Source organism: Bos indicus x Bos taurus, chromosome X, assembly GCF_003369695.1.
Source record: "Bos indicus x Bos taurus breed Angus x Brahman F1 hybrid chromosome X, Bos_hybrid_MaternalHap_v2.0, whole genome shotgun sequence".
Taxonomy (NCBI): Eukaryota; Metazoa; Chordata; class Mammalia; order Artiodactyla; family Bovidae; genus Bos; species Bos indicus x Bos taurus.
Window position 1 is genome coordinate 96,137,297 of NC_040105.1, and position 26,219 is coordinate 96,163,515.

Genomic DNA, 26,219 nt, shown 5'->3' on the forward strand with positions numbered 1-26,219 from the left:
GTTTGTCCTATATAGTTTGGAAGGAATACACAGTCTAAGAATAACTGTTGGCCACTTCATTAATTCCTTGATGCGGTCTTTATTGAAATGGATTTCAACTACCAACATTTGATGGTGTCTTAGTGATCACTCCTTGGGCATTCATGTATATGCTCAAGATGTTAAAAATCCCAAGGCTCATTTATTGGAAAAATGTCTTACCATATTGCAGTGCTATGCCCAATGGATGTGTGACTCTCATACCAAGGGTATGATATTTTTATATAAAAATGAAATACATAGATACCTTAACGTAATTAGTTTAATTAAGATATCTATGTATTTCATTTTCAATGTAATTAGATATTAATTAATGTAATTAAGATATATATATATGCATAAATATATATTAATTTTGGAGAAGGAAACAGAAACCCACTCCAGTATTCTTGCCTGGAGAATTCCATGGACAGAAGAACGTGGCAGGCTACAGTCCATGGGGTCCAAAGAGTCAGACACGACTGACTGACTAACACACACACACACACACATTAATTTCCCTCATAAAGCTATGAATTTCATATGCTGGAGTGTGTGTAACAATTGAGCTTTGTGCCCTCGGTATTTTATGAGTGAAACCATAGCTTGGAGCAATTTGAGAACAGATTAGGGGACAACTCTAAGCTACACTGCAAATAAGAAGGTCTTATTTCTCTAATTCCACAAGTCTAGTTCTGATTGTTTAAGTGGCAAGACAGAATTTACCTAGCTTTTTTTTCCTAGAAATAAATGACCTTATAGGTGAAATAATAAATGAATGAGTAAATGAATTAATGAATGATTATGATGACAAACTTTTCTTCCAGTGTCAAGGTGATAGAATAGCACAGAATGTGGGGTCATTTAGCATTAACTGGGATGAAGAATAAAGGCAATTATACCCTTTTGGGGGAAAGAAGAGTAACACCTAGCCTTAGTCAAGGTGAGCTCTGAACATGATAGCAAATTTGACACAGTTTGACTTGTAAACCCTTTGATGATTTTCTGCACTATTTCCACATTTTCCCCAGTTCTTGTGCACATAGTCTTGGGAAGGCTTCTGGTTCCCTGAAAGCTATGTGTGCTGACCTTCTTTAGCATACATCAATTCACTGCTCTAGATATTTCCAGATTCCTTTTCATTACCTATATGTCCTTGGATCCAACTTTTTGGAATCTTGTTCTGTGATGAGGCTACTGAGAGGCTTTTAACAATTAAAAGCTGAATGGGAAATTTTTCTTCAAATGTAATGTTTTATTTTTAGCTGAGACCTTCCAGGCCTTAACCTTAAGGAATGATTATAATAGTAAATATTTCAGCAAATGTATAGCAAACAACTTCAGTGTCTTGGCACAACTATGGATGTAAAGAGATGAAGAAAACATAATCCCTACACTTCAAGTTTAATGAAGAACTAGATATGGAATTTGATGCATAAAAATTTGAGATTTTAATGGCTACAGTAGAGAAAATGACACAGAGAAAGGAGAAGGTTAACTCTGCCTGAAGAATTGGGGTAAATTTCATAAGGAAAGTGAAGTTTGAATTATTATAAAAAGTTACTAGTAACTAGTAGATTCATACTTTAAGAATTACTCTGAAAACAGAGGAACAGTTGGAAAAGGCAAAGATTAGAAACTGTTTCAGTGCTTCAAGGGATAAGTGATAATAGTGTGAGCTAAGAAAATAAAAGGAAAATGAAGAGTTGAAAATTTTCATTCTTAATTTTGTAGATAGAATCAACAGGAATTGACTAGTGACTCTTTTGTATGTGAAGTATGAGAAAGAAGGAAGTGCTTAGGACAAACCTCATGTTTCTAGCTGATCTATGTCAAAGGTAGTGCTGTCATGTGATGTAAATTATAAAAGAAGAAGGTTAAGGGTGTGTGGGGCAGTAAGACATTAGCTTGTTCCTTCCTGTTCAAAGGATGAATCATTTAGGATGGCCATGGTGCGTGGGCACACATAGGTCAATTCTCCATTTCTTTTCCAGTTAGAAGTTTTTGATCAAACTACTTAATCTCAGTGGCATTATCCATATTGTTCAGAGCCTTGCATTTGCATTCTTGACTCATAATAATGCTATATATTTGAAGCTTGTGTGCCTCCAAACTAATCTTTGATAGTGTAGGCTTGGGGAAAACAAATGTCTACGCTCGCCACATAAAAAAAAAAAAAAAAAAAAAAGATCTTGTCTACTGTTCTATCACAGTGCATTAAATGCTCTATCATTTACTGTAACATCTTGGGCTTAAGTTATTGTATTCTCTGGTATTGAGTTAGATAGGATTTGTTTATTTTTGTAAATTAATACTACTACCCTGAGGGTTTAGACTTTGAGATGTCAGAAAAGGGAATTTGAGAGCATAGGATGGTCACCTTCAAGGTCCAGGATGGGCCTCCATGGTAGGAAAATATGGGCTGTATGGGAGAGGCTATCAGTGCCTGGCAGAGAAGGGGCATAGTCTTTGTCCATTTTGTTTTGACCGGGGTCAGGCCTCTATGAATGTTTATTTTTTACTAGAAAGCTACCTACCAGAGCATTATGAGATTTAATTAATGGTTGCCAAAAGCTTTGGAACAATAATATCATGTCAAATTATTTATAATTGCTGCAGAAAGCAACTAAGACTCTGTTAGGGAAGGCACCCTAAATTATTATTTTTTGCTGTAGAACATGGAAACAGATATGTCATGAATCTAAGTGAGAAGCTGAAGTATAAATATGGTTTGATGAAGATCTTACACATTGCTGGTCAGAGGGTAAATTCCCTGTCAAAAAAAGGTTGAGGAGAAGTGAAAGAGAGCTTGGTCTTATAGCATTGATTTTCCAGAAATTGGCTTGTCTCAGCTTGCCATTGCAGATAAACTGGGTCCTGAAACACGGGGTTCATTCAAATTGACCGTGAAAAGCTGGATCAGAGCCAGCGTAACTTTCTAGTCTCATTCTCCTAAATTAGAAGCATTTTGCTTTATTTATTTATTAAAAAAAGTCTTAATTCTCCACAATCAGTTCCTGTAAGTCTATATATTCAACTTTAAGATTACTTCTCTTATCTGTCTGTTTTTCAATTCCTCTTCAACTTTCCTCAGGACCTCAGAATGTTTTGTTTGACATATTTTGATAGTCTCCTAACTGCTTTTTTCCACACTGAATTTTTTTCTCCAATTATCACTTTTAGGATAATCATATTAAGTATTGGAGAAGGCACCCCACTCCAGTATTCTTGCTTGGAAAATCCCATGGACGGAGGAGCCTGATAGGCAGCAGTCCATGGGGTCACTAGGAGTTGGACACGACTGAGCGACTTCACTTTCGCTTTTCACTTTTATGCATTGGAGAAGGAAATGGCAACCCACTCCAGTATTCTTGCCTGGAGAATCCCAGGGACGGGGGAGCCTGGTGGGCTGCCATCTATGGGGTCACACAGAGTCAGACATGACTGAAGTGACTTAGCAGCAGCAGCATATTAAGTATTACATAAAATTGTCTTTGACTTTGCAAAGACAAATAGACTGTAGGTTAAAGCATGAGCTCAATATAAACTCGTAAATATTGATATTTACACAGAAACTTATTTTAAACTATCTTAAAATTTGATAGGAGTGGCATTTGGATCATTAAAATAATATCCAGTAGGGATAAAAATAAGGATGCACAAGATGGTTTAAAATCATTTACTATTTTTCCACTATAGAGAATAGAAAGATAAAAATTGTCCTATATGAAGATGGCATAGTCTTGAGTAGCTATCCTGGATATACTTCATATCTCCCTTGCAGATCCACCATCCTCCAATCTCCACCTTCTCTGTGCCTTGGATAAAGGGCCTCAGTGGATTGTACTGACAGTCTCCCTTCTGCTCTAGCTTCTTACGGGATACAGCCAATGATATGCATTTCAGAATATCAAAAAACTAGTGAAAAGAGAGGTCAGCCTACAAGTTGGTTGTGGTTTCATTTCTTTCCTTAAGACTAGAGACTCTGCTTTATTTCTGTTCTGGGAGCCATGTTATCATCTTTATCCCTTTAGCTCTAATGTTGGTGATGTATCTGTGCTATTGCTAGCTGAGAATATTAATGAAAACTTGATTTTCCGACACCTGTTTTTTATTTTAACACTGTTAACTTTTTAAACGCATTATTGCATTATCCTCAATTATCCTATTTGATTATATGCTGTTTCTTGCTGGAACCCTAACTCATATCGTGGCTTTACTGGACACTGTAATATTTACTACCAGAAAGAAGGAATCCACAGGATACTTCAAAAGCAAAACTCTGATTTTTTATGGAGATTTTACCCAACATTTACTGACGTATATAAGGATACTATAGAATTGGTCAACTCCTTCAGTGATTTAGGAATATGTATGTTTGTAACCAGTTTATCTGGGTGTTCATATGAGAGATACACTTTATATGGATGCTGTATTAGTTACAATAGGTTAAGCTTATGCTGTAGTAACAAATCTCAGGAGGTTAACAGAACAAAAGTTTATTTTTCACTCAGCTGAAATTTGCTGGGGGTCTGAGTAATATTGCAGGGGTGTCTGTTTTCTATGAAGTAATTCAACAGTCTAGCAATCTTGTAGTTCCATTATCCCAACCTAAGGTCTTATCCCTAGTATCCTAACATAAGAAGGAGACTATAGAATTGTTCAGGGACTTTTTACTCCTTCAAAACATAAGTGACACAATCATATTTCATTGATGAGTGCCAATCATAAAGCCCTGTGAAACTTCAAGGCAGTTATGAAGAGGTTTTTGAATATTCTTAAAGGAGGATTATAGGCCCTAGGAATAAGATTTCATAAACCTATCTGCCTCAGGTGCTATAATAAGATACATTTTATAGCTGAGGTGGGTACTTGGTTACACAAACTTCAATATTTACCAAGCTAAAATTATTACAGCTTTGGTTTTCCATTTGTCTCTTAGGGTAAAGCCAAAATGTTTATGTAAAAAAATCTTTGACTCACCCTATTTTCTATCTGCTTAGATAATTGTTCTTCCTTGGTAGTTTTTGTTGTTGTTCAGTCAATAAGTTCTGCCAGCTCTTTGTGGTGCCATGGATTGCAGCACACCAGGCTCCTCTGTCCCCCACTATCTCCCAGGGTTTCCTCAAACTCATGTCCATGAGTTGGTTATGTAATCTAACCATCTCATCCTTTGCTGCCCTCTTCTCCTTTTGCCTTCAATCTTTCCCAGCATCAAGGTCTTTTCTATCTGAGGTCTTTTTGGCTCTTTGCATCAGGTGGCCACAGTATTGGAGCTTCAGAAACAGCTCTTCCAATGAATATTTATGGTTGATTTCCCTAAGGATTGGCTGGTTTGATCTCCTTACTGTCCAAGGGACTTTCAAGAGTCTTCTCCAGCACCACAATTTGAAAGCATTGATTCTTTGGTGCTTAGCATTCTTTTTTTTTTTTTTTTTCAACAATGAGTCTTTTATTTTTTTCCTTTTTTAAATTTAATTTAATTTTTTTACTTTACAATATTGCTTAGCATTCTTTATGGTCCAACTCTCACATCCATACATGACTACTGGAAAAACCACAGCTTTGACTATATGGACCTTTGTTGGCAAAGTGAAATATCTGCTTTTTAATATGCTGTTTGTTATAGTTTCCCTTTAAAGAAGCAAGCATCTTTTAATTTCATGGCTGCAGTCACTGTCTACAGTGATTTTGGAGCCCAAGAAAATAAAATCTGTCACTGTTTTCAATTTTCCCCCATCTATTGCCATGAAGTGATGGGGCCAGATGCCATGATCTTATTTTTTATAATTTTCAAGTTTTAAGCCAGCTTTTTCAGTCTCCTCTTTTACCCTCATCAAGGGACTATTTAGTTCCTCTTCACTTTCTGCCATTAGAGTGGTATCATCTGAATATCTGAGGTTATTGATATTTCTCCTTGCAATCTTGTTTCCAGCTTGTGATTCATCCAGCCTGGCATTTCACATGATGTACTCTGCATATAAGTTAAATATGCAGGGTAGCAATATACAGCCTTGCCATTTTCCTTTCTCAATTTTGAACCAGTCAGTTGTACCATGTCTGGTTCTAACTGTTGCTTCTTGACTCGCATGTAGATTTCTCCGCAGACAGATAAAGTGATCGAGTATCCCCATCACTTTAAGAATTTTCTACAGTTTGTTGTGATCCACACAGGCGAAGTCTTTAGCATAGTTAGCAAGGCAGGAATAGATCTTTTTTTCTGGAATTCCCTTGTTTTCTCCGTGATCCAACAAATGTTGGCACTTTCTGACATTACTCTGAGGAAAATAAAAGTTACAAATGTTTATCTGTGTAAATATCTCTGTGTATATGTGTATGTGTATGTGTGTTTATTGATTATATTCTCTCTCTCTCTAGCATTCTTTTCCTTTTGTTATTCCCATCCTGTTTTCTTACCTTGATCTTACCCTCCTCTATTCTTTGTCACTTACTGGTATCTTTTTTCTCCTCTTCTGTTCACAATTTCTTTCATTTTCAGCCTTGTTTTTCTCTTTGTCTGATATTTGTTTCATTATTTTCCCTTTACATTCATTGGCCTTTTTTCCATCTTCTCTCTCAAACTTCAGAGAATGGGCTGCATGTGGCTTGACTTCTACCCTCCATTCCTTTTCCTCTGCCTTCTTACTCTGCTTGTTGTTCACCTGAACTGGTTATGGCAGTAGTGTTTTCAAAGGCAGAGCCATTTTATTCAGAGATATAGGATTGTGTGAAGGGTAGGGAAATGGTGTTACTGTTCTCCCATCTTTTTTGAAGGGAATGTCCTATTTGCTATTAGTTTTCCTATACTGGGGAAAACCTAGCCTATGGATTTTTCTTCTGAGAACAATTTAAAACAGATTATTAATATTTTTTCTCCTTACCATGTAAACAGATAGACCAATTAGGAGACTTCGTTCCCCCCTTTCCCATGTAGCAGTTGCTTTTATAATCATCTGACCTCCTCTTTCTACCCCCTGCTATTCACTTCATGTAAAGGATCCAGATTCACAATAGTCCTCTAATTTTTGGCTTTGAGAGAAATGGTATGCCCATCATGAATGAAAAATATACTATTTTGTTAGAATTAGTATCTTGGGGAACTGGCCAAGTTCCAATTTGCTACCTAAAAACGACCGAGTCAACTGTGTTCTTCCTCACTTCTTGTTAAATCTGCTGAGCTGTGTGTCAGCCTGGTGGTCTGCCTGTCATATTTTTAAGTGTGACTTTGTTCTTGAGTAGAGTGAAAGTACAGGAAGTTGATTCATGATATTTAGGGATTCTTGACGTTACAAAGTACTGAGTTTCCCAGTTCAATGGAATAGTGGATTACCCCATCAAATCTATTCTATTCTTAATTTTATTTAACTGAAAAAAATGTTAGTTCATCTATGTGTTATTTACTTTAGCACTTCCAGCATGCCAGGCACTTGCCTAAGTCTAAGGCAGAGAGCATACTTTCCCAGAGCTTACAGGACAGGAGTTTTTACTCTAAGTCAAATATTGGAATCATCTGGGGACTTAAAAATGTACTTAAGTCTGAGTTTCACTCTTAGAGATTCTGATTTAACATCAATTTTTAAAAGCTCTGCAGATGATTCTAATATTTAACCAAGGATGAGATCCATAGGTATAGGGCAGCAGTTGTCATCCTATGATCCCAAACCAACAGCATCAACACCAGTATTACCTAGGAACTTGTTAGAAATGTACATCATTGGACCACACTCTTATCTTACTAAATCAAAAACTCTAGGAGCGAGGCCCAACAATCTGAGTTTTAACAAGCCCTATAGGTCAGTGATCTGCAAGCTTTTCCTATTAAAGGTCATATTGTACATAATTTTGGAGAAGGAAATGGCAATCCACTCCAGTACTCTTGCCTGGAGAATCCCATGGACAGAGGAGCCTGGTAGGCTACAGTCCATGGGGTCGCAAAGAGTCAGACATGACTGAGCGACTTCACTTTCACTTTTCACTTTCATGCATTGGAGAAGGAAATGGCAACCCATTCCAGTGTTCTTGCCTGGAGAATCCCAGGGACAGGGGAGCCTGGTGGGCTGCCCTCTATGGGGTTGCACAGAGTCAGATACGACTGAAGCGACTTAGCAGCAGCAGTACATAATTTAGGTTTGTGAACCACAGGTTCCTGTTGCAAAAACTCAGCTTTGCCATTAGTGCACTAAAGCAACCATAGACAATATATAAAAAGATGACTATGGCTGTACTCCAATAAAGCTTTATTTATAGAACAGGGAGTTGGGCTGGATTTGGTCCTTGAACAATCATTTATTGACCCCAGCTCTAGATGATTCTGATACATAGTCAAAAATGTTACCAGATATGATAGATTATTTGTTAAGGAAGTAAAGGGTGTCCAGACAGTGGAATAGAAGACACTTAGCTGGGTGAGAAAAAGATTCAAATAAAAAGTATCAGCTAGTAAGAGTTAGATAAAAGGCAAGGATAGAGTATTCTTGGCAGAGGGAGCTTTCATGCCACATTTCTTGAATATGTATCCTCTATCCATGAGGACTTGCCTTCTTATTGTCTTACTGATCTGTCAGGGATACTTATGTCTCTATGGATTTTTATGACACTTCTCCTTCTTAGAATGTCTTTTCTTTTCCTCGTATCCACTTTAGTCTTACCTATTCTTCAAGGTTCAGTTCAGATTGTAAAGGAAATTTAAAATGCCCTTCCTGTCTCCATATATGTGAGATGTCAGACTGACTCCAGTTGCTCATGAGAAGGCAATGCAAAACCTTTAGGTCAAAGAGCAAGAGAGCTGCTGAAATAAACTGCAAATTTGCAGGTCATATTGGAAGGAGTCAAAGACTTTAGGTGAAATTGATGGATAAATATTTAGTATTCAAAGACTTTAAGCAAATAACAAGAAATTTAAATTGCTACAAGAAGGAGGCATTCCAGATAACAAACTACATGGGATAAGATGAATGTTGCACACAGAAAAGAGAAACCAGACTAGACTAAAGTAGGCTAATAAACACTTTAAACCATTATAAAGATTATTAGCTCTTCCTTAGTGAAGAAAAATGAAGGCTGATAAACACTTTATGGATGTTGATATTTTACCATTCAAAGTAAATGCTTTTACTTTTCAGTATAGATAGTGAACTAATATTTTCAGTAAATATTTTTATTTTCCCAAAGTGTTAAAAATATTTAATTTCTACATTGAAATACCTTTTATATACTTTCAAATCAATACACCTACACTGGGCAGAACTTACTTGACTATTTAGACTTGATTGCTTAGATTAGGCAAAATTAGAGAAGTAGTCTCCCTTATAGGATTCTGTCTCATTGAGGCTTACTTCATTTTGGGTCTGCTACAAGTTACACAAAAGCATGGAAAAAAAAGAGAGGGTGAATGAGAGTGAGGAAGAGAGAGAGAGAGGGAAGTGTGTTAATATGGTTAATTAAAAAAATATTTTGATAGAAGCCATAAGAAAATGATAGGAGTCACATTATGGTTGGAACTAGAAAATGTTAGACTTTATATTCTCTGCTGCTAATTTGTTTAGAATTTATCCTGACAGATATGGTGAGACTTTTATATTTAAACATTCAAGAGGAGTGATATGATTAATCTTATATTTTACAAAGAAACTCTAAAAATTATGTGGAGGAATAAACTGGAGAGAGGTAATCATGGGTATGGAGAAGATAGTAAATTCCATTTTGGGTATGTTGTATTGAGGTAGCTCTGAAACATAGGTAATTTTCCCTCACCATCCCGAAACTTCCTGCATCAGTTTGTTAACTGGAGTCTTTTATTAAACTACTCACCTAATGAACTGAAAATTAACTATTAATAATCACATATGCATTAGAAAAAACAAATATTAAAGCAAAAAGGAATTTTACTGAACTCAACTAAAATTAAACCTCTTCATTTTATAAATAAGAGTTATAACTATAAGAATTTTTTTTCACATTTCTCCAACAGATTTATTTCTTTAAAGGAATGGATTTTGAAGAGAGAAAACATGTTGCAGAGAGGTATGGAATATAAAATAAATACAAATGTAAGATGTTTTGCTAATTGCTTTATAACCACAACCAACTAGTACAGAGAATGCCCTGTACAAAACACAGTAAAGGTTCAAAGATGGAGGTGTTCCCTTAGGCAAGGCTGAAGACTTCAATGTCTGGTATTTGGAATTTAGTATGCAGTCCTTGTTTTTGGATGGATCACTGGGTGTGTAGCACAATCCATGCTTTTAACCAGATTTGAACAGGAGAATGGCCACTCGGTCCAGGTAGAAGTAGATGAAGTGTTTGGTTTCATGTGTCACATAACTACCAAAGTTCCTCCCCATGGTGCAGTGCCAGGTGGGGCTGTACTTCTTGTCAAACTCCTTCTTGATATGGACCACAATGTCCTTCTCTATTATATTTCTCCAATGCCTGAATAGCACACTCCACAGAGTCCTGTTGCATCTCCTCCGATATATCAGCATTCTAGATCACGCCCTTTCTGTCACACACAGTTACCAAGGAGCAGGGGCTGGCCGACTGCAACAGTCTTCTGGGGGAAAGGCTAGCAAGATTCACACCTGTGTAGAGAGACAGTTGCTACCGAAGCTGTGGCGCATCTATAAGAAATTTTATGTAAGCTTCATGGTAATTGCAAAGAGAAACACTTGTGGTAGAAAAGCTAAAACAGAAATAAATCAAAGCCTACTGCTAAAAATGGCAACCCACTCTCAGTATTCTTGCCTGGAAAATTCCATGGACAGAGGAACCTGACAGGCTACAGTTTGTGCAGTTGCAAAGAGTTGGACTCAACTGAGCGACTAACACACACTGCTATAAAAGTCGCTAAATCAGAAATGAAGACCCCGAGAGATGAAGGCAAAAAAGGAATAATAAAACAGACAGAAACAATTACCAAAATGGTAATGGTAAATCCTTACTTATCAGTAATTACCTTAAATGTAAATGGATTAAATTGCCAATGAAATGACAAAGTGACTGGATGGATACAATGCATGATCCAACTAAAATGCTGCCTACAAGAGACTCACATTAGCATTAAGGATGCATATAGGCTGAAAATAAAGGGATGGCAAAAGATAATCTTTGCAATAATAATTAAAATAGATCATGGGTGCCAATAGGTGCTTAGTCACTTCGGTTGTGTCTGACTCTTAGTGATCCCATGAACTGTAGCCTGCCAGGTTCCTCTGTCCATGCAATTCTGTAGGCAAGAATACTGGAATGGGTAGCCATTTCCTTCTCCAGGGAATCTTCTTGATCCAGGGATCGAACTCAAATCTCCTGCATTGCAAGCAGATTCTTTACCATCTACACAACCATAGAAGCTGCCATGATCAGGGGTAACTATACTCAAATCAGACAAAATAATCATTGCATTAAAAGTTGTCCTAAGAGACAAAGAAGGTCACATACAATGGCAAAGAGGTCAATATGTCAAAAGGATATAGCACTTGTACATATATCACACAATGTCATAAAACCTAAATATATAAAGCAAATATTAACAAAACTGAATGGAAAAATAGCAATGCAATAATAGTTGGGGACTTTAATACACCACATTTATCAATTAGCAGATCAGACAGATGAGTAATATGTAAAAAAAAGACTTGAACAACAATATAAACCAAATAAACAGAGGAAATATACACAGAACATTCTACACAACAGAAGCGGAATATGCATTCTTCTCAAGTGCATAAGGGATATTCTACAGGATAGATCACGTTAGGTCACCAAACAAAATTGGAATCATATTGAATATCTTTTCCAATCACAATGGAATGAAACTAGGTATCAATAACAGGAGAAAAATTGAAAAGTTCATAAATATGTGGAAATTTAATAACAATTTCCTGAACAGAAAATAGTTAAAAAAAAAAGTCAAAAGGAAAATAACAGCATTTTGAGACAAATGCAAATGGAAACACACTGTACCAAAATTTAAGGATTCATTTAAAGCACTTCTAAGAGAGAATTTTATAGCAATAAAAAAAACTATATTAATAAAAAAGAAATATCTCAAACAATTCAACCTTATACCTCAAGGAACTAGAAAAAGAAAGTATTTTTCCTTTTGAATATATTTTTTATTATAACATGCTACTTTTATGTATGTATGTGTGTGTGTGTGTGTGTGTGTGTAGCAAGAGGTATATAGACATACATTACAAATACACTATTTTATACAGAAAACATCATATGTAATAGTTAGTCAAAGTTAGATTCTAAAAATAGCTGGATAATTCTCCTGTATTAACCAAAACTGAGTCAACAGAAAAAAAAAAAAAAAAAAACCTCTCTGGTGTATTTTTATGGTTATACTTTTCATGATTGGTCCAATTGGACTGAATTTTGCATCAAAGGTAAACATTTATTGTATGAATTTCAGATTGTGTGGATTTTTGTGTGGATAATTGAATATTATCCAGTCTATTTAACTAGCATTAGCCATTAATCAACCATTGGATATTGACTGTAATACTTGTACATATTTCCATGTAATCATCACATGGATAAGTTTATAAACATCATGGAACATTTGAGAAGCTCTGATTATACATGTATTCCCCCAATTTAAAGTAAACACTTTAAAAATTTTTGTCAAAATACTTTTAAAAATTAAATTTACCACTATAGATAAGTAATTCTACAGAATTATAAGAAGTTTAGATTTGTTCAAGCTATCTTCAGATGGGTTGTGTGTCTACTAATGAATCTTTGAAACTGGATATAATATGAGTTGATTATTCAAAATCAGTATTTAGAGAAAGAATCTTTGGATTCAAGGTAGAAGAAAATGAATTCTAAAACACTTGTAGTATAAGGTAGGAGGTTGAGAAAAGCAATAGAAAAAAAAATAAACTGAAGTATGTGTGTAGGTGTTCCTGAAATGAATAAGCGTTGTCCAGGCTGACATTTCCTTAGTGTAGTGTCTTATTTAACTGATGGCTTTTCTATTAGAAGGACTTACAATATCTAAACTTTGTGTATGTTAATTCTAGGGAAGTGGCATGTTCTGTCTACACTTATTATTTTGCCTCTAAGGATTATTTTTATTTTATCTTTTATTTTGGGGTATAATTGATTTACCATTTTGTGTTAGTTTCAAATGTACAGAGAAGTGAATCTGTTATACAAATTAATATATCCACTCTTTTTAGATTCTTTTCCCATATTGGTCATTATAGAGTATTGACTGGAGTTCTTTGTGCTACACAGAAGGTCCTTATTAGTTATCTATGTTATTGATATATATAGTAGTGTGTATGTGTCAATTCCAATTTATCCCTCCACCCTTTACCTGTCAGTAACAAGTTTATTTTCCACACCAGCAACTCTTTTGGTTTTGTGAAAGTGTTAGTCACTCAGTCATGTCTGACTCTTTGTGACCTCATGGACGGTAGCCCACCAGGTAGATAAGTCCATTTGTAGCCTCTTTTTAGATTCCACTATAAGCAATATCATATATTTGTCTTCCTCAGTCTGACTGTCTTTACTCAGTATAAGAATCTCTAGGCTCAACCATGTTGCTAAAAATAGCATGCATTTTTCCTTTTTCTGGCTGAGTAATATTCCATTATGTATATCTACCAATCTTCATTATCCATTTCTATGTTGATGAATATTTTGGTTGCTCCATTCCTGCCTATTGTGAGTAGTGCTTCAGTGAACATTCAGTTGCATGCATTTTTCAAATTATTGTTTTCTCTAAATATATGCCCAGGAGTGGGATGGCTAGATCATATTGTAACTCTGTTTTCAGTTTTATTAAGGAAGCTCCATACTGTTCTTCATAGTGTCTGTACCAGTTTGCATTGCAGCCAACAGTGTAGGAGGGTTACCTTTTCTCCACCTTCTTTCCAGCATTTATGGTTTATAGATTTTTTGATAATGGCCATTCTGACCAGTGTGAGGTGATACAACATTGTAGTTTTGCATTTCCCTAAAAATCAGTGATGTTGAGAATCTTTTCATATATATCTTCTTTGAAGAAATGTTTATTTAGATCTTCCACCTATTTTTTGATTGCACTGTTTGCCTTTTTTGATATTGAGCTGCATGAGCTATTTGTGCATTTTGGAGATTAATCCCTTGTGGTTTGCTTCACTTGAAGTATTTTCTCTAACATGGAGTTTTCTTTTCATTTCTAAATGGTTTTCTTTGTTGTGCAAAAGCTTTTGTTTATTTTTTTTTCTTTTTTAAATTTTATTTTATTTTTAAACTTTACATAATTGTATTAGTTTTGCCAAATACCAAAATGAATCTGCCACAGGTATACATGTGTTCCCCATCCTGAACCCTCCTCCCTCCTCCCTCCCCATACCATCCCTCTGGGTCGTCCCAGTACACTAGCCCCAAGCATCCAGTATTGTGCATCGAACCTGGACTGGCAACTTGTTTCATACATATTTTACATGTTTCAATGCCATTCTCCCAAATCTTCCCACCCTCTCCCTCTCCCACAGAGTCCATAAGACTGCTTAATTAGCTTTCATTTGTTTATTTTTATTTTCATTATTCTAGAAGGATGATGAAAAAAAGAGCTTGATGTAATTTATATTAGGAAGTGTTCTCCCTGTGTTTTCCTCTAATAGTTTTATAGTATCCAGCCTTACATTTAAATCTTTAATACATTTGAGTTTGACTTTGTGTATGGTGTTAGGGTGTGTTCTAATTTCATTCTTTTAGATAGAGCTACCCAGCTTTCCTAGCACCACTTATTGAAAAGACTGTTTTTTCTCCACTGTATATTCTTGCCTACTTTACCACAGATTATGTGACCATAAATTCATGGATTAATCCGTGGATTTTCTGTCCTGGTTCATTGATCTGTATTCCTGTTTTGTGCTAATACCATACTGTTTTGATGACTGTATCATTTGTAGTATAGTCTGAAGTCAGGAAACCTTATTCCTCCAGCTCTGTTTTTCTTTCCCAAGATGGCTTTGACTATTCAAGGTCTTTTTTGTCTCCACAAAAATTTTAAGATATTTTGTCCTTGTTCTTTGAAAAATGCCATTGGTAAGAGGACAAGGATTTCACTGAATCTGTAGATTGCCTTGGGTAGTATAATCGTTTTGACAATAGTGATTCTTCCAACCCAAGAACATGGTATATCTTTTCATCTACCTGTGTCATCTTTGATTTCTTTCATCAGTGTCTTATAATTTTTAGAGTTCGGGTCTTTTACTTCCTTCAGTAGGCTTAGTGCTAGATATCTTATATTTTTGATGCAATGGTAAATAGGATTGTTTTTTAATTTTTCTTTTTTATCTTTTATTGATAGTGTATAGAAATGCAACAGATTTCTGTGTATTAATTTCATATCCTACAACTTTACTAAGTTCATTGGTGACCTCTAGTAATTTTCTGGTAGCATCTTTAGGATTTTCTACATATGCTATTATGTCATCTGCAAACAATGACACTTTTACTTCTTTTCCAATTTGGATTCCTTTTATTTAATTTTCTTCTCTGATACCCATGGCCAGGACTTCCATAACTATGTTGAATAAAAGTGACAAGATTGGACATCCTTGTCTTGTTTCTGATGTTAGAGGAAATGCTTTCAGCTTTTCACCATTGACTATGTTTGTTGGAGGTTTGTCATATATGGCCTTTATTATGTTGGTGTTAGTTCCCTTTAAGCCCACTTTCTGTAGAGTTTTTATCATAAATGGATTTTGAACTTTGTCAAATATTCTTTTATATATATTGAGATAATCACAATGCTTTTATTCTTCAGTCTGCTAATTTTTGTGTATTACATTGATTGATTTGCATATATTGAAATAGTCTTGCAACACTGGGATGAATCTCACTTGATTAGGATGTATGATCTTTTTAATGTGTTGTTGATTACAGGTTCCTAGTATTCTGTTGAGGAGTTTAACATCTATGTTCATTGGTGATATTGGCCAATAATTTTCTTTTCTTGTGATATCTGTCTGATTTGGGTGTCATGATTCCTCTGAAATTTTTGGGAAGAGTTTCAGAAGCTCTTCTCTAAATGTTTGAAAGAATTTGCTTGTGAATTCATCTAGTCTTGGATTTCTGTTTCTTAGAAAGTTTTTAATCATGGTTTCAATTTTAGTTCTTAAGACTTGTCTGTTCATATTTTCTATTCTTGGTTCAGTATTTGAAGGATGTATCTTTCTAAGAAATTGTCCATTTCTTCTCAGTTGTCCATTATATTGGCATGTAGTTGCTTGTGGGAATTTCTTACAATCATTTGTATTTCTATGGTGTCAGTTCTAACTTCTCCTTTATCATTTCATATTTTATTGATTTGAGTCCTCTTTCTTTTTATCTTGGTGAGTTTGGCTAATGGTTTATCAATTATGTTTATCTTTTCAGAGAACTACCTTTTAGTATCATTTGTCTTTGCTATTGTTTTCTTCATCTCTTTCATTTATATTTGCCCTAATATTTGATTTTTTTCCCTCATACTAACATTGGGTTTTGTTTGTTCTTTATCCTAGTTGCTTCGGGTGTAAGAATAGGTTGTTTATTTGAGATTTTTTCCTGTCTCCTGAGATAAGATTTTGTTGCTATAAGCTTCCCTTTTAGAGCTGCCTTTGTTGTGTCCCATAGCTTTTGGATTATCATGCTTTCATTTTGCTTATCTCTAGGTATTTTTTACTTTTTCTTTGGTTTCTTCAGTGGTTTATTGATTATTTAATAACATTGCTTAGTCTCCATGTGTTCATGTTCTTTAAAGTTTTTTTTTTCCCTGTAATTTATTTCTATATCTTTGTGGTCAGAAGATGCTTTATATGATTTCAATTTTCTTAAATTTACCAAAACTTGATTTGTCGCCCAAGATGTGATCTATCCTTAAGAATGTTCTATATGCACTTGAGAAGTAAGTGTATTCTGCTCCTTTCAGTTGGAATGTCTCACAAATATAAATTAAATATATCCATTCTAATATGTCATTTAAAGCTTGTGTTTCCTTATTAATTTTCTGTATGGATGATCTACTCATTGGTGAATGTGGAGTGTTGAATTCCTCTACTATTGTGTTCCTGTCAATTTCCCCTTTTATGGCTGTTAGCACTTGCCTTATATGTTGCAGGGCCCCTATTTTGGGTGCATATGTATTTACAATTGTTATGTCTTCTTGATTTGACCTCTTGATCATAATGTAGTGTTCTTCTTGTCTCTTGTAACAATCTTTATTTTAAAGTCTGTTTTGTCTGATAGAATGTTGCTACTCCAGCTTTCTTTAAATTTTCATTTGAATGGAATATCTTTTTTCCATCTCTTCAGTCTGTATGTGTCCCTGGGTTTGAAATGGTTGTCTGGTAGAAAGCATATATACAGGTCTTGTTTTCATATCTATTCAACCAGTCTGTGTCTTTTGGTAGAAGCATTTAGTCTATTTATATTTTATTTTCATTTATTTATTTTTGTTTGACAGATACTTGCTTTACAGTATTGTCTTAGTTTCTACCAAACATCAACATGAATCAGCCCTAGGGTTACTTATGTCCCCTCCCACCTGAACATCCCTCCCACCTCCCTATCCATCCCACCGCTAATGTATTTACATTTAATGTAATATATATATATATGTTCCTATTGCCATTTTCTTAATTGTTTTTGGCTTGCTTTTGTAGTTCTTTTTATTCTCTTCTGTTTCCTGCTTAGAGAAGTTCCTTTAGTATTTATTGTAAAACTGGTGTGGAGGTGCTGGATTCTCTCAGCTTTTGCATGTCTATAAAGCGGTCGAGAGTGCCAGGCTTCGATGGCACAGGAACGGCCGAGAGGAGGTAACCTGCATCCGAGGTCAGGGGGGCGGCCAAGAGGAGTTACCCCACATCCGACGTCAGGGGCGGCAGCCGGAAGGAGCTGCCCCACGCCCCCACGCCCGAGGCCAGGGGCAGCAGCTGGGAGGACCAACCCCACATCCAAGGAGCCGTGGCTGCGCGGGCACAGGAGGGCCTAGAGGAGCTATCCCACATTGAAGGTCAGGAAGGGAGGCGGTGAGGAGATACCCTTCATCCCAAGTAAGGAGCAGGGGCTGCGCTTTGCTGGAGTAGCCATGAAGAGATACCCCATGCCCAAGGTAAGAGAAACCCAAGTAAGACGGTAGGTGTTGCAAGAGGGCATCAGAGGGCAGACACACTGCAACCATACTCACAGAAAACTAGTCAATCTAATCACACTAGGACCACAGCCTTGTCTAACTCAATGAAACTAAGCCATGCCCATGGGGCAACCCAAGATGGGTGGGTCATGGTGGAGACATCTGACAGAATGTGGTCCACTGGAGAAGGGAATGGCAAACCACTTCAGTATTCTTGCCTTGAGAACCCCATGAACAGTATGAAAAGGCAAAATGATAGGATACTGAAGGAGGAACTCCCCAGGTCAGTAGGTGCCCAATATGCTGAGATCAGTGGCGAAATAACTCCAGAAAGAATGAAGGAATGGAGCCAAAGCAAAAACAATACCCAGCTGTGGATGTGACTGGTGATAGAAGCAAGGTCTGATGCTGTAAAGAGCAATATTGCATAGGAACCTGGAATGTCAGGTCCATGAATCAAGGCAAATTAGAAGTGGTCAAACAAGAGATGGCAAGAGTGAACATCGACATTCTAGGAATCAGCGAACTAAGATGGACTGCAATGGGTGAATTTAACTCAGATGACCATTATATCTACTACTGTGGGCAGGAATCCCTCAGAAGAAATGGAGTAGTTATCATGGTCAACAAAAGAGTCTGAAATGCAGTACTTGGATGCAATCTCAAAAATGACAGAATGATCTCTGTTCGTTTCCAAGGCAAACCATTCAACATCACAGTAATCCAAGTCTATGCCCCAACCAGTAATGCTGAAGAAGCTGAAGTTGAACAGTTCTATGAAGACCTACAAGACCTTTTAGCACTAACACCCAAAAAAGATCTCCTTTTCATTATAGGGGACTGGAATGCAAAAGGTAGGAAATCAAGAAACACCTGGAGTGACAGGCAAATTTGGCCTTGGAATACGGAATGAAGCATGACAAAGACTAATAGAGTTTTGCCAATAAAATGCACTGATCATAACAAACACCCTCTTCCAACAACACAAGAGAAGACTCTACACATGGACATCACCAGATGGTCAACACTGAAATCAGATTGATTATATTCTTTGCAGCCAAAGATGGAGAAGCTCTATACAGTAAGCAAAAGCAAGACCAGGAGCTGACTGTGGCTCAGATCATGAACTCCTTATTGCCAAATTCAGACTTATATTGAAGAAAGTAGGGAAAACCACTAGACCATACAGGTATGACTTAAATCAAATCCCTTATGATTATACAGTGGAAGTGAGAAATAGATTTAAGGGCCTAGATCAGATAGATAGAGTTCCTGATGAACTATGGAATGAGGTTCATGACATTGTACAGGAGACAGGGATCAAGACCATCCCCGTGGAAAAGAAATGTAAAAAAGCAAAATGGCTGTCTGGGGAGGCCTTACAAATAGCTGTGAAAAGAAGAGAAGCAAAAAGCAAAGGAGAAAAGGAAAGATATAAACATCTGAATGCAGAGTTCTAAGAATAGCAAGAGGAGATAAGAAAGCCTTCTTCAGCAATCATTGCAAAGAAACAGAGGAAAACAACAGAATGGGAAAGACTAGAGATCTCTTCAAGAAAATTAGAGATAACAAGGGAATATTTCATGCAAAGATGGGCTCGATAAAGGACAGAAATGGTATGGACCTAATGGAAGCAGAAGATATTAAGAAGAGGTGGCAAGAATACACGGAAGAATTTTACAAAAAAGATCTTCATGACCCAGATAATCACGATGGTGTGATCACTGACCTAGAGCCAGACATCCTGGAATGTGAAGTCAAGTAGGCCTTAGAAAGCATCACTACGAACAAAGCTAGTGGAGGTGATGGAATTCCAGCTGAGCTATTCCGAATCCTGAAAGATGATGCTGTGAAAGTGCTGCAATCAATATGCCAGCAAATTTGGAAAACTCAGCAGTGGCCACAAGACTGGAAAAGCTCAGTTTTCATTCCAATCCCAAAGAAAGACAATGTCCAAACTACCGCACAATTGCACTCATCTCACACGCTAGTAAAGTAATGCTCAAAATTCTCCAAGCCAGGCTTCAGCAATACGTGAACCGTGAACTTCCTGATGTTCAAGCTGGTTTTAGAAAAGGCAGAGGAACCAGAGATCAAATTGCCAACATCCTCTGGATCATGGTAAAAGCAAGAGAGTTCCAGAAAAACATCTATTTCTGCTTTATTGACTATGCCAAAGCCTTTGACTGTGTGGATCACAATAAACTGTGGAAAATTCTAAAAGAGATGGGAATACCAGACCACCTGATCTGCCTCTTGAGAAATTTGTGTGCAGGTCAGGAAGCAACAGTTAGAACTGGACATGGAACAACAGACTGGTTCTAAATAGAAAAGGAGTTCCTCAAGGCTGTATATTATCATCCTGCTTATTTAACTTATGTGCAGAGTACATCATGAGAAACGCTGGACTGGAAGAAACACAAGCTGGAATCAAGATTGCTGGGAGAAATATCAATAACCTCAGATATGCAGATGACACCACCCTTATGGCAGAAAGTGAAGAGGAACTAAAAAGCCTCTTGATGAAAGTGAAAGAGGAGAGTGAGAAAGTTGGCTTAAAGCTCAACATTCAGAAAACAAAGATCATGGCATCTGGTCCCATCCCTTCATGGGAAGTAGATGGGGAAACATTGGAAACAGTGTCAGACTTTATTTTTCTGGGCTCCAAAATCACTGCAGATGGTGACTGCAGCCATGAAATTAAAAGACGCTTACTCCTTGGAAGGAAAGTTATGACCAACCTAGATAGCATATTCAAAAGCAGAGACATTACTTTGCCAACAAAGTTTCATCTAGTCAAGGCTATGGTTTTTCCTGTGGTCATGTATGGATGTGAGAGTTGGACTGTGAAGAAGGCTGAGTGCAGAAGAATTGATGCTTTTGAACTGTGGTGTTGGAGAAGACTCTTGAGAGTCCCTTCGACTGCAAGGAGATCCAACCAATCCATTCTGAAGGAGATCAGCCATGGGATTTCTTTGGAAGGACTGATGGTAAAGCTGAAACTCCAGTACTTTGGCCACCTCATGCGAAGAGTTGACTCATTGGAAAAGACTCTGATGCTGGGAGGGATTGTGGGCTTGAGGCGAAGGGGATAACCGAGGTTGAGATGGCTGGATGGTATCACTGACTCGAAGGACGTGAGTCTGGGTAAACTCCGGGAGTTGGTGATGGACAGGGAGGCCTGGCGTGTGTGATTCATGGGGTCACAAAGAGTCGGACATGACTGTAGGACTGAACTGAACTGAAAGCTTTTGATTTCTCTATAGAATCTAAATGTGATTTTTGCTGGGTGACCTGTTTTTGGTTATAGGTTTTTCCCTTTCATCATTTTAAATATGTCATTTCATTCTCTTTTGGCCTATAGAAGCTCTGCTGAAAAATCAGATTATAATCCTATGGGGAATTCTCTTGCACGTTATTTGTTGTTTTGGTTTTGCTGCTTTTAGTATTTTTTCTTTGTATTTAATTTTTGTTAGTTTGATTAATACGTGTCTTGGCATGTTTCTTCTTTTGTTTATCCTGTATGGGACTCTTTGCATTTCCTGGACTTGGGTGACTATTTCCTTTCCCATATTAGGGATTTGTAAAATTCTCTTCAAATATTTTCTCAGGCCCTCTGTCTTTTTCTTCTTCTTCTGGGGCCTATAATTCAAATATGGATGTGGTTAACATTGCTCCAGACATCTCTGAGACAGTCCTCATTTCTTTTCGTTTTTTGTTGTTGTTGTTCTCTGGCAGTGATTTCTGTCATTCTATTTTCCAGCTCATTTATCCATTCTTCTGCCTCAGTTATTCTGCTATTGATCTCTTCTAGTGCATTTTTTGTTTCATTTATTTTATTGTTCACCACTATTTGTTCTTTAGTTCTTCTAGATTCTTGTTAAACATTTCTTTTATCTTCTTGATCCATGTCTCCATTTTCTTCACAATATCTTGGATCATCTTCACTATCATTACTCTGAATTCTTTGCCAGATAGATTGCTTCTCTCTTCTTAATTTAGTTGTTCCTGTAGGTCTGCAACATATTCCTATCTTCTGATTTTGTCTGCCTTACTCTGTGGTCTTTTTTTGGCTGCAGGGTGGTAGTTCCTTTTGCTTCTGGTGTCTACTCCCTCATATGTGATTTTGTCCAGAGGCTTCTATAAGCTTCTTGGTGTGAGATATTGGTGCCTGTGCTATTGTGGGTGAAGCTGGGTCTTGTCCCTTTGGTAAGCAGGGCCGTGTCAAGGGGTGTGTTTGGGGGTGTCTATGAGCTTAATATGACTTTAGGCAGCCTATCTGGTAATGGGTGAGGCTGTGTTCCTCTCTTGCTTGTTGTTTGGCCTGAGGCATTGAACACTGGACCTTGCAGCTTTTTGGTTGGAGCTGAGACTTGGTCCAATATGGGGACCTCTGGGAAAGTTCCTGCCAATTAATATTTCCTGGGGTCAGGAATTCTCTGGGAGTCCAGCGGCTAGGACTGGAAACCCTCCACAAATAAACCCTCTGGACCCACTGTGGGCACTGTGGTCACAACTCAGAGCCCATGTCCTGCGTATATGTGTTCTCAAAAATCCACAGGTACTAAAGCTAGATTGGGCTCCCTCCTGGGAGCACTTTTCCATTAAGATTTTCCATAGGCATTGGATACACCAGGCTGATAGCGGGTATTCAATCCATGGCTTCCGGAGAACAGAGATTTCTATTCCTCCTCCTTAGTCACATAGCCCCTTGGGCTCAGCTTTTGTTTCAGGCCTACCTCTATGTGTGGGCCATCCTCAAGTGTTTGTTCCTTGCTCAGGTGAAAGGGGGCAAAGGCAGAAACTGACTGGGACTTTGTACTTGCTCAGAGAGAAGGATAAGGCAGCTATGATTTGGGTACACACACTTGCTCTATTGGGAATGCCTCCAGTTCCCACAGAGGCAGGGGCTGGCATGTGGAGAGAGAAGTCACAATGGTAGCCCTACCCCTTGTGCCCCACTCAACAATGGCACCTCACTTCCAAGTCAGTCCACGCTTCCTCCAGGAGTTTTCCTGATTGGGGAGTGCTTCAGCCCATCCCCTCAGGCTGTCCTCACAGAGCTGTTCTCCTCACTTCTGTTCCTTCAGGCCATCTCTGAGCAGCCAACAGGTATCCTCTATCTGGGTCCACTCTCCTAACCCAATGCTTCAGCACCCAGCTCCCATCTGCACTGGGGGACACCCATCTCAGGCTGGGTCATGCAAGGCTGTGGTGCAGATCATCTATGCAAATCTTGTTCTGTCCTGCCCACCACAGACAAACCACTGCATTTTCTTTTGATAGCCCCTGAAGGCCCCTTTCTATTTCAGTGTATTCTGCCACATGTGCGGGGCTTCCCTTAGAGTGGTAACCTCTCATCTTCTTCATCTCCCTCCCCAGGATGTGGTCCCATCCTGTTTACTCTTTTCTTTTTCTTCCATTTCTCTCCATTCTACCTGGTTATGCTGGGATCTTTTCTTGTCCTCTAAGGTGTCCAAGGTTATCTGCTAGTGTTTAGCAGGTTCCAAGTGAATTGTTTCACTTGTAGATATATTCTTGATGTACCTGTGGGGAGAAGTGAACCCGAGATTCTCCTATTCTGCCAACTTGACTGGTCTTCTCTAAGGCTTATTTTTAAAAACACTTTTGGGGTTATAGTAAGACCTCCAAATGATACCAACAAAATTTTTAAAAAAGTATAAAATTAGAATACCAATGTTGGTGGAAGTGATTAAATGCAACATATCATTGAGTGTTTATATGGACATGTATAATATGAACAGTTATGTAGAGAGGTTCATTTCATCCTAGAAGCTATCATATTTTTTTTATAGCCTCATCAAAGATGTTCACCGCATTTTCAAGCTATCAAATTTAAGAATAAACCATATCATTATATCTTGGATCCTCTTTCTGGTATATCCATCAGTATATACCCAGTTGCAAATAAGATTATGTTTCCTTGATTCCTGAAGTCATCATTTCTTTGGGTTCATTCTTCATTCTGTGGCATAAAATATGATTTCTGAGACTTTTTTTTTCTCTCCCTTTTTGCTTGTTTTCCTACCCCTCTAGGTTCAATTCTTCTTCCTTGTTCAACTTGGCTGTTTTACTCATGTTACATCCTCCTTTGTAATTTTAGTTAGTAACTATTAGTACCAGAGCATGAATATTATTCTCTCCTTGTTTAAGAAAACACTATTCATAACTTTGGTCAGTCTTTCAGGGAGAAGACTTCAGTGAAAGTATGATTATTCTTTTGTCTCAATCTTTTTGGCTTGAATTAGTTTATAGCATGCTATTTGAAACAAATGAATCTGAGCAAACTCTGGGAGATAGTGGAGGACAGAAGAGCCTGGCATGCTAAAGTTCATGGGGTTGCAAAGAGTCAGACACAACTGAGCACCAGAATAACAACATTTGAAACACATGCTATGCTTCATGCGTCTCTTATTCAACATGTAGTTTCAAAGAGGAAATGAAAAACCCATGTTAAACCTAACTTTATTTTGTTCAAGAAAAGTATATGACAAAGACAGATAATATTTTTCAAAATACCTCATCCCACTGTCCTTTAAAAAGTCTAATTTCTTCCTTGGTTCCCCAGGGGAATATGTTTTCATCTTTATTTCTTGGCCTGGAAAACAAGGTTTCAAGAAAAATCCCTTTTTGGTTGGGGTTTGTATTATCTACAGGAAGATTGAAGGGGAAAAAAGTCTATTTTGTTTTTAAATAACTGTAAATTATGCTTTCACGGCTTCTTTAACCAAAAAGTACTGATTGGGCCAATCTGGAACTGAGCTAAAAACAGAGATAACTTCCTTTTCATTTCTACTTTGTACAGTTAAAATAAGTAAAATTAAATCCGTGGGATTTTTCAAGACTCTTGGCACAAATAAAAAACTCTTTTTGGCTCTTATACAATGTGGAAGTTAGTAAATATTTGTTAACACTCATACAACAATGGTCTAAGAAAAATATTTCGAAGAAGAGAATGTTTCTTCCCCTAAAAATTCTTCTGTTTCAAAACCAAAGATATTGGAGGTGATCCTAAGATGGCAGAGGAATAGGACACGGAAACCACTTTCTCCCCCACAAATTCATGGAGGGAATATTTGAATACTGAACAAATTGCACAAAACAACTTCTGAATGCGGGCAGAGGACATCAGGAACCCAGAAAGGCAGTCCACTGTCTTCGAACGGAAGTAGGAAAAAACATAAAAGATAAAAAGAGACAAAAGAGGTAGGGATGGATATCCGTCCCAGGAAGGGAGTCTTAGAAGAGGAGAGGTCTCCAAACACCAGGAAACCCTCTCACCAGTGTGTCTGTGGGGAGTTTTGAAATCTCAGAGGTCAACATAACTGGGAGGAAAAATAAATAAATAAATAAAACCCACAGGTTATGTGCCTAATGGCAACTCCCAGTGCTCACATCCACTACCAGCAAGCAGGGGCTGAACAGGGAGGCATGGGTTGCATTGCATAGGCTAAGGACCAAGCCTGAATGCCCTGAGGGAAATCTGAGGGAACTAATGTGAGATAGCATCCCAAACTGTGGGATAGCGAGAGAGAGAGAGAGAGAGAGAGAGAGAGAGAGAGAGAGAGAGAGACTATCCAGTGAAAAGCCCTAACCTAATGCACTGCCAGGCCTGCTCGCAGAACAAAGGACTGAGCGAATACCGGAGGAGAGCTAGCAGGTTGCAGACGAGCCTATCCCCGGCCAGAGACAGGGAGGCAGGTGGGGGGCAGCCAGAGCCAGAAAGGGGAAATCTAAGCCTCAGAGAGGCATCCTCTACCAAACTTCAAGCAGGCTCCCAGTTGCTAACCAAGTCCTCCTGGGATCCTTGATGGTTGACATCCGCAGGGAGGGTCACAGCCAGAGATCAGCTCTCAGAAGACACACGGAACACCTGAAGTGGGCGTGCCTGCTGCCACCCAGGAAACCGAGCGGCTGGTACCGGGGAGGTGATAAGATGTACTCCCCAAATGGGGAGACTGTGCTTGCCAAACACATGGTCACCTGAGCTGCTCAGATCTTGGAAGGGCACAAAACGCAGGCCCAACCAAGTCTGTGCCTTTGTGGACTACCCAAGAACCTG

General features: G+C 37.8%; 1 pseudogene; it reads right to left on the reverse strand.

Annotated features, from left to right (window-relative positions):
- Positions 1 to 10,196: 10,196 nt before the first annotated feature.
- On the reverse strand, positions 10,197 to 26,134 carry LOC113888117 (annotated as a pseudogene).
- Positions 26,135 to 26,219: the final 85 nt, after the last annotated feature.